The sequence below is a fragment of the Artemia franciscana genome, chromosome 12, assembly GCF_032884065.1.
Source record: "Artemia franciscana chromosome 12, ASM3288406v1, whole genome shotgun sequence".
Classification (NCBI taxonomy): Eukaryota; Metazoa; Arthropoda; class Branchiopoda; order Anostraca; family Artemiidae; genus Artemia; species Artemia franciscana.
Genome location: NC_088874.1, coordinates 32,846,713 through 32,855,950, shown reverse-complemented (window position 1 = coordinate 32,855,950; position 9,238 = coordinate 32,846,713). Strand labels below are relative to the sequence as shown.

The 9,238-nt window shown below is 32.2% G+C and overlaps 1 protein-coding gene across 1 annotated transcript in view; it reads left to right on the top strand.

The window, feature by feature from the left end:
- Positions 1 to 2,486: 2,486 nt before the first annotated feature.
- The window catches only part of LOC136034010 (zinc finger CCCH domain-containing protein 18-like), a 55,730-nt gene continuing 48,978 nt past the window's right edge, over positions 2,487 to 9,238 (top strand). The window contains exon 1 of the mRNA XM_065715057.1: positions 2,487 to 2,720. The gene's annotated coding sequence lies outside the window, so the exon portion shown is untranslated. The remainder of the gene's footprint in view (positions 2,721 to 9,238) is intronic.

Here is a 9,238-nt window from a genome sequence, read left to right as displayed (position 1 = left end):
GCGTTGTCAAAATAAAGTTGGCTAGCTTGAGCACCTTTAATGATTAATGGAACTAAAAACTATTAGTAAAGAAATTTGTCCATCGTAAGATGTTTAACTTTTCCTATTGTGTTAAAGACACTTAATGTAACAATTTTAAAGCTGCAACAGTCGAATAATTGCTTTTTTGTTAACCCATAAGAGGCCAAATAGCACACGACAATCTTGAAGCAAAACCTGATTTATTTTTCTATGGCTTACCATTGCTGTTTTTCAGAAGGCTTACTTAGAATCAAGGAAATATCTTGGGGTTATTCGAGTTGACATTAGGACTATCTTGACTTACTTGACTTAAGTCTCATCCGGCCTTGGTGGTCTTCTCGGGGCTTCTTTCTTCAAGAGCGAATGTATGTGTCTCCTATACTGATCTCTGTTTTGTGCCATTCTGAGAAGACCAAGGAGATTCTAGTCAGAGAAGTTTTCCTTCCATCGCTTCGGAGGGTGACCACTAGACTGGAAATGCGCTGGACGTGGCCACCTGAGTTGTTAAAAGTGGACCTTGTCCAGGATAGTAGTGTTATATTACAGTCTTTCGAGTAAGTCGGCATTTGAGACTCGATCTATGTACGTTATATCAGCAATTCGACGAAAAAGCTTTGTCTCAAACGCGGCAAGTCACCTGGAGTCATTTACTCTGATAGTCCATGTTTTACAGCTTTTTATAGCAACAGGAATGATGATAGAGCAGAATTAAAAAAAACTAATTTAGGGGCGGATATATGGATTACGTTTTAGTTATTTGGAGCTATGGGGAGTCACTAATTGTAAGTTTTCTGAAGCTGCATTAAGCATGACTCAATTTAATTTATGAGTATATACTCACAGAGAAGTGTTACCTATAATTGTGTCACAGCTATTAATGCAGAGGCTTCTTTTGAAGTTTAACCAGTTGAACTTAGAGTTGATGAATCACCGTAACAAGATCTTCAGGATATCAGAAGATCTTATACAGGAACTAGTTATAAAATGATTACTGACGTTTCTGATCAATTACTAATAGATCAGCCATTTCGCACAGGCTATTTGAAGATCGATTGTTGAGATCTTTTCCGTAAGTTGGTCATAATAATTATTAAACAGAGGAAGGTTTGCAATAGCAATCATTTTTTGTCAGTACTTTCTCAATGAATTTGTCGGCTCTATTTTATTTTTCGCTTCTCCCAAAGCTGCTAGGGATGTTCATGTCCCCTACCTCGATATTTAGCTCATTTCTTATGTATTCTAGGGTATCTTTGAAGTAATTTTATGTTATACCCGAGCTGAAAGGGCTGCATAGGCTAATCATGATATGAGGCTGTCGTTTTTTTTTGTCGTTTTAGCGCGGTATGTCAAGGACATTCAAATGACTTCAACATAAAGCCAATATTATTTGAAAATCTTTACTACACCAAATGATCTTTGTCTAATGTCTAATAATCTAGTTATATTTTCTGAAAACTTTTCCGATTTTTCGGATTTGACTTGTAAGATATAATCTACAGAGATGAAACTATCTTGGAACTTTAAGTTAATAGATAGAATTTTCATACATATATATATATATATATATATATATATATATATATATATATATATATATATATATATATATATATATATATATATATATATATATCAGACGAGCTCACAGGACAGGCATAGCTGTGACATAGCTCCACACTAGACGTGTGGAGGATTTTATTTTAGCACGATACACCAAAAGCATATAAATAGCTTCAACGTGAAACAAATATTATTTCAAAAGCTTAACTATACAAAACGATCTAGTCATCCTTATATCTAATGGTCTAGCTACATTTTCTGAATACTTTTCTAGTATTTCGGGTTTGACTTGTAAGATATGATCTAAAGAGATGAAGCTATAATGGAAATTTAACTTAATAAATAGAATTTTCAATAGATCTGATGAGACGATTAAACAGCCTTTTAAACCAATTCGGCTTATAAAAATATCACAAAGCTTCCAATGCCTCAAATTTCAAAGACAGTTAGCGTAATTGAGCACATTATCTGGTCAACGTGAGCAATGAATTGAGGAAAGAAATAACATTCATTCATTTTCAGGGCTTATTCAGCAGAAAAAATGTTAAAATATACTTCATTACTATAGTATGTTATTAGCACCTTGCCTTTACTTGAATGGCTAAGATTGACATATAAATTTAAAAAAGAAGGATGGAAGTCTAGAAGGAGAAATTCAGAAGAAGGTAGATAAATATTTAGGTGAAAATTTGATAGAAGGTTTGATAGGTGTCTTTTCTAAAAAAGAAAATAAATGCCGTGATTAGAGACTCGGTTCATTTTTTTTAACTCCAAGTCTTGCTAATTGTTTATTAGCACATTATCGTTCGACTAGTTTTATACAATAGTTTATGCATAAAGATAGTAAAAATTTATTCACATGGAGTATTCTTTATTTTATTTTAGTTATTTCATTCTTAAAATCTGAAGCAACTCTGACAAATGACTGTCGGGGTGCGAGATTTTCAGATTATATATATTTTTCTTTTTCTATGGCTTTAGATGAGGCGCTAGCAGGATGGTGAAATTCGAGATTGCAATTCCTTAACTTTACGAAGGGAAGAAAGAGAATAACTTGAGAATACTCTTAAAATATTTTAGAATAATCTTAAATTGCAAACTGATCAACAACTTGTATAATCCAACCTACGAATAAACTGGTACGTCTTCTGCTTTTATAAATTTTTTCGGTAAAAGTACATAGTAGTGGTTCTTCAGAAGGTAAGAACTTAATAAAAGTGTTTGGCCTAGGGTAAAAAAAACTGCATGCAGTTGAGCAAAATCATGTGAGATTCAAACCCTTAGATCTTGGTATTAAATAGGAACTGAAAGAAAATGCATATATTAATGGATATCTAAGAGTATAAGCAATGCATTAGTATGGCTATTACCCTACCAAAATTAAAGACCATACACTTTAAACTAATCAGTTGGTAAAATTCTAGTTAAGTGACTTCTCGCTATCTCAGAAAGGGGTTAGGTTCGGAAAATGAGACTTTCAGGGATGTGTTTGCAGGCTAAAGTATGTATTGGGAAGGTATTTTGAAGTACCTACCCCCACTCCTTCTCTCTCTAGAGGGTTCTGACCTTCAATGACCTTTAAAAATATGTGTGTTATAAAAGTGGAAGCTACCTTCCTGGGATACACCTTAGCCTGTAGACCCATCCCCAAAAGTTTCATTTTCCTAACCTAACCCCTTTCCAAGATAGCAAGAAGTCACTTAACTAGAATTTTACCTAATCAGTTTATTGACTTAGCCTAGGCCACTAAGATAGACCTCTTTTTGAAACTACCAATTATCCTATTTTGATATATATAATATATATATATATATATATATATATATATATATATAGGCCTTTTCATTGTTTCAGTTATAGGCTATTCACATAGGGTAAAGCAACCAGTAGTTGGACACAGACCTATTCTGGGACAGAATCTTTGACTGGATTGCAACATGTCCAATACTGGGAAAAAACTACTAACAGAAAGCTGATTGTCTTCTGATTCTAAAAATGTAACTTTTATTGTTTGGTATTTATTCTATAAATCACAAATATTAAACATATTTTTTCTTTTCAATTGCTTATCAAAACAGAGACCACATTTTGAATTTATGATGACAAGCTTTGGTGAAAATTTGGTCAAGAAGGCAGGGATCTTGTTACTACACTCATATTGTCTTTTGTTTTCTGTGTAAGGGACTAGTTTGTCCCAATAGTCATCAGGTGAAACTTGTTGAGCAGCCTATCCTTCTCAGAGTCTACACCCAATTCTTTTACTCAAGAAATGTCAACAACTAGAATAAATTATCTTTTCCTAATGACACCTGCCAGTGAAAAATTTGATACTCTCCTTTCCAAAAATAGTGAGCAGGAAGACAAATATACTTAACTAACAACAAAAAAATAAACTAATTCAACTTTGGTAACATTAATGCTACTTGGGTCTAATCAAAATTTCCTTTTATAATTTCACTTTACTTATGAGAAGATGCTAGGCTCACTTCTTTTATTCACAAAAATGAAATGAGACATCCTTTACAAGGATTTATCTATAATGTCTTGACAGCACTCCACTTGTTTTCTGTATATCTCATCTGACTTCTGATACTTCAAGGTTATGCTTCTTTATAGGCTTTACATAATGACCTTAGTGGGTTGAGTGAAAAACATTCTGCACATTGCAACAGCCTGCTAGATAAGTGCTAGTTGTGGGTATTGGCATGTAGAATGCTGGACCAGTATTGTGGGCAGCTTAATTCAAGGGTTTTGGGTAGAAGTGTGGCAGCTATAAGTGTATTTTTGGATAGAGATTAAATTGAAATGCCTGGCACATTTGATGATACTACAGGAATGATATGCTTACAGGGGTTTCAGTGTACATAGTTCTTCCTGGTTGATCAGTAAAAAGTGGTTTGTTTAACTGCCAAAAAACTTCCTATTCTGGTGATATGCTCCCCTATCATTTGTTTCAATTATGCATAATCTAGAATAGGTGTCTGCTTTCCTTATTACACCAGATTCTCATGCCTTGCCATGGATTTGTATGTATTGGATTTGTTTGTATTATTTTTTTAAATATATATTTGTTTTTTTCATTCTTTAATTTTTTTTTGTTGAGAAAGGCTCCCAGACATGGGGTCAAAATATTCAGAATTTTTTTTAATCAAATTGTTGTTTTGCTTTCATTTTTTGTTCACTGCCTTGTTGAAATTAAAATCCATTTTTACTTGTATAGTTTTTGTGAATATTGTTCATTTTGACTTATTTGAGGGTTTAGGCTGGTCCCAACTTATTTGGGCTTGTCCAGCTTGTAGAAGATTTAGCTTCCTTGAGTTCCTGTCATGGTATTTCTTTTGGCATATTTGTTGCTTCTTTCCAAGTTTTCTGAATTTACCATGATGCAGTTTTCCTGTGCATAGAACAATCAATCTCAAGATTTTGCTCATTAGTAGCTAGGCTGGTTATGTAAATCTATTGATAGGGGTGCTCCTGTATTTGAGTAAGGCAAATTATAATCCGCTCTAACTAGCTCAGTATAGGCAAGGATATCTGATGGCTCCATGTTTAATATAGTTTTCAATATATGTTATCTTTATTTATCCTTTGTTATTCCTGGCCAAAAAATGATAGATCAAGCTTGCTGTAATAATATCTTTATGGGACTTTATAGGAATGACTAAACAATCTGCTTTCAGTATGATCTGGTTGATTACTGTCAATTTAGACATCCAAAATGGGAGTATATCTACTCCAAAATGGGAGCATTTTAACTGAAAAACCTCTTCCTTGCTAATTTATCTGCTATGGATTGCCTCTCTGTAGTAGCATAATATTTGTAGGCATGAAAATGAAATGAGTTGATGGTAATAGGCTCGGGACTGTCTGTACAGGATTTTGACTCGTAAACATACAAGAGCATCACCAAGTGCTGAAAACCATGTTGTGACCAAGATGGGCCCAGGATTGCACAAAGCCTCCAACCAAACTAGAGGTACTAGGAACTTCTTGCTGTCCAGTTCTAAGCTGGCTTAAGTGCTTCAGTATAAACCTGAGAAGATTTGTTGGTCCCTGTCCTGCACTGGTATCCAGGGTCATTGCTTTTCCTGTGACCAAAATAATATCAATGATTTAAAGAACATGAAAATTAGAACTTGGAATATTATGATGTTAAAAAATGACTGTTGTATTGACATTTTGACTGATGAATTCAGATGGTTTGAACTGGACTTATTAGGAGTTTTTGAAACTCATATCCCAGGATAGGAAGCATGAAATTAGGTCATATAGAATTTGTTTACTCAGGGAGGAAGGATGGGATTTATAGGTAGAGAGTAGGGCTCGTGATGAATAAGGAATTTGCTAAGTCTTGTTTAGGCTGGGAAGGTATTAATAATAGAATACTAATTGCTCATTTTATGACTTAAAAGTTCAGGGTATCAGCTATAGTAGTATATGTCCCTGTTAAACCAACTGATGGAGATACTAGTGACTCAGATGAATTTTACTTACAGTTACAGGAGCAAATATACAGGGTACCATGTAGAAATATGGTGTTTTTACTGGGAGATTTGAACCCCAGGTTGGTAGAAATGGAGATAGATGGTATCCTAGCTTAGGTAAATTTGGTGTAGGAAAAGAAAACAGTAATGGCTACAGACTTTTGCAATTTTGTAGTTATAACAACTGAGTTATAACCAATACAGGTAATATAATGGCCCATAATTTGACATGGTATTCATGTAATGGTAAGACAGCAGAATTCATTGATTATGTTATTATGAACTGAAGACTAGTAGGGTCAATACAAGATGCTAGGGTGTATAGGAGTGCTGCTATTGATGTTAGAAGTAAAGATCACCATTCACTAGCATCTAAGTTTTAATCTAAAGCTGAAATTTTGGAAGGGTAACTACATCCTGGGAAGTTATGATGTTGGTAGACTGTAGGAGGAAAATTCCAGAAACAGTTGAATACTGAACTTGAGAGTTTAAAATTTGACAATGTGGATGATGGATAGAATAATTTTAGAAAAAACAATTTGTCAAGTTGCTGATGGTGTCTTAGGGAAAAAAGTTAAGACTGCAGCTAGGAATATTAATGAAAAAGCTTTATCTTTAATAGAGAGTAGAAGGGGTTTGTACAAGAATTATCTGAGTGATAGATCATATGAAAACAAAAGGAATGTAAAGAAAGTGGAGAAAGTATTAAAATAATAAGTTTTGTTCTTATTATTAATAATAGGTTTTGTTTCATTCAATGTCTTGGGAAAAAAGTCCTCATTATTGTCTCTTCTGTATTTGTAGTAGTAGTAGTGTTTGATAGGGAGATGAAATATTCATTGAATTTTGATAAGTATGCATCCAAAGTGTGTGTTTCCTCATTAGATGTTGTAAATATACTGAATATCTCTCTCCCTTTCTCTCCTAGCCATATTAGCAATTATGCACATTGTATTTTTTTGGATTATCCACTGAGAGGTACCTGGAACATAAGATTGGCATGTGTTCTAAATCTTGACCATGCCTCCTACAGGTTGTCACTTGATCAATCCATTGTAGGATATTGTATGTTGGCTTTCATGTCTGACACCATGTAAAAATTCGTTTGATTCAGCAAGAACTTTGTCTAATAATTGTAGAAACCCAAGTTGCTGGAGTAGAAAGATAAGTTAAAATTGTAGACCAGCAATAAGGATAAAGCTTGTGAATGCTGGTCAGTGATGATAGTGACTCAACTTGTTAGGTGTATCCCATATTGTGGGCCAAGGCTTCCTCCATCAGGCTTTGTCAACTGCAGACTTGAAGGGTTCAACACTGGAAGACTTGAACTGCAGACTTGAAGGCTTCAACACTGGAAGACATAACTGCATTCTGGCTAAGGGAGGTCCATAGGTTGACTAGAAAATAATTTATTTCACAGCCAGGTGTTACAAACAAACACAAATCAGAAACAATATGTTTCTTTTTCCCAAGACAGTGGAATTCAATTCAGTGAATGTTTTGGCCCTATGTCCAAAGGCCATCTTCAGCACAACACCAAATATATATATATATATATATATATATATATATATATATATATATATATATATATATATATATATACATATATATATATATATATATATATATATATATATATATATATATATATATATACATATATATATATATATATATATATATATATATATATATATATATATATATATACATACATATATATATATATATATATATATATATATATATATATATATATATATATATATATATATATATATATATATATATATATATATATATATATATTATGAAAACAGAAATCACCAATGCAACAGCACAAACACATAAAAAAAAAGAGACAGAAGGAGAAAAGGAAGACTGTTTTCCTAAATTAGTGATTAATATAGACCAGTACTTGAATGAGGCCTTAACCATACTCATCCATACAATCACATAGGTCAAACAGCATAGCCATACACAATCAACCATAAAGAATAATCCATGGACAGGCAGTCATGTCGTCAATAAGTATAAGTTGTCATTTACCAAACAATAGAAACAATAAAGACAAATAATTCAGAGGCAACAACCCAACACAAGGGCTCATCAGGAGAATACACTTGCCTATAGCGTTTCGCCACATTAAATTCTCTACCCAGTCAAGTGTTGTGGCTACCACAGAATATCCATGGCATTCCCGTGTCAGGTATCACCCCCAAAATACATGCCAATGGAAAAAAAAAACCCAGCAAATGTAAAACAACCAATTAACACCAAAATAAGCTTATCCTGTTAATATATCCCTCTTTTTAGCAACAATAGGTAAACTAAATATGATAAATTTTACCAAATCACAAATATTAACATATTGCAAAAAACCTGAATGCACTAGACAATCATAGAATTCATCATATATATATATATATATATATATATATATATATATATATATATATATATATATATATATATATTATTTTGAGTCTAATTTCTATTGATTCCCGAACAACCTGTTTTATTCCCAAATCATTGCTAATGAGAGAAGATTTTTCGAAAAGTATTGTGTGGCTGGGATTATTAAATATAAAACAGGTGGTTTGGGAATCAATCAAAATTAGTCTCAAAATAAATCATAATATTTCTTTAAATAGGGACTTAGAGGAGTATTCACTAAGTTCTTTATGCTTAAATTTAATTAAAAATCATCTAGCAAAATATTTTACTAAACCAATTTACAATAGTATTAAACCCATTACAAAAAGGCCTTTAAGGCTACCTGCAAAAAAGCAAGACTAGCTTTGAAAGCTTGTATAATTGTTATGTATTCTTTTTTTGAATGAATTTATCATCTCATTTCATTTTCCTTATCAGTCCTGGTTGAACTTTGTTGAAGTAAGGATGCTAGGGCTGTTTTAAAAAGTTTTTAAAAACATTTTTAGGTTTAAAGTTTGCATATATATATATATATATATATATATATATATATATATATATATATATATATATATATATATACTTTTGTGTATATTTTCTTTTTGTATATTATACTACTATAACCTCTGTTTTGTAAGAATATAATATAATATATATATATATATATATATATATATATATATATATATATATATATATATATAATAATAATTTATTTATCACCTTCTTCCACA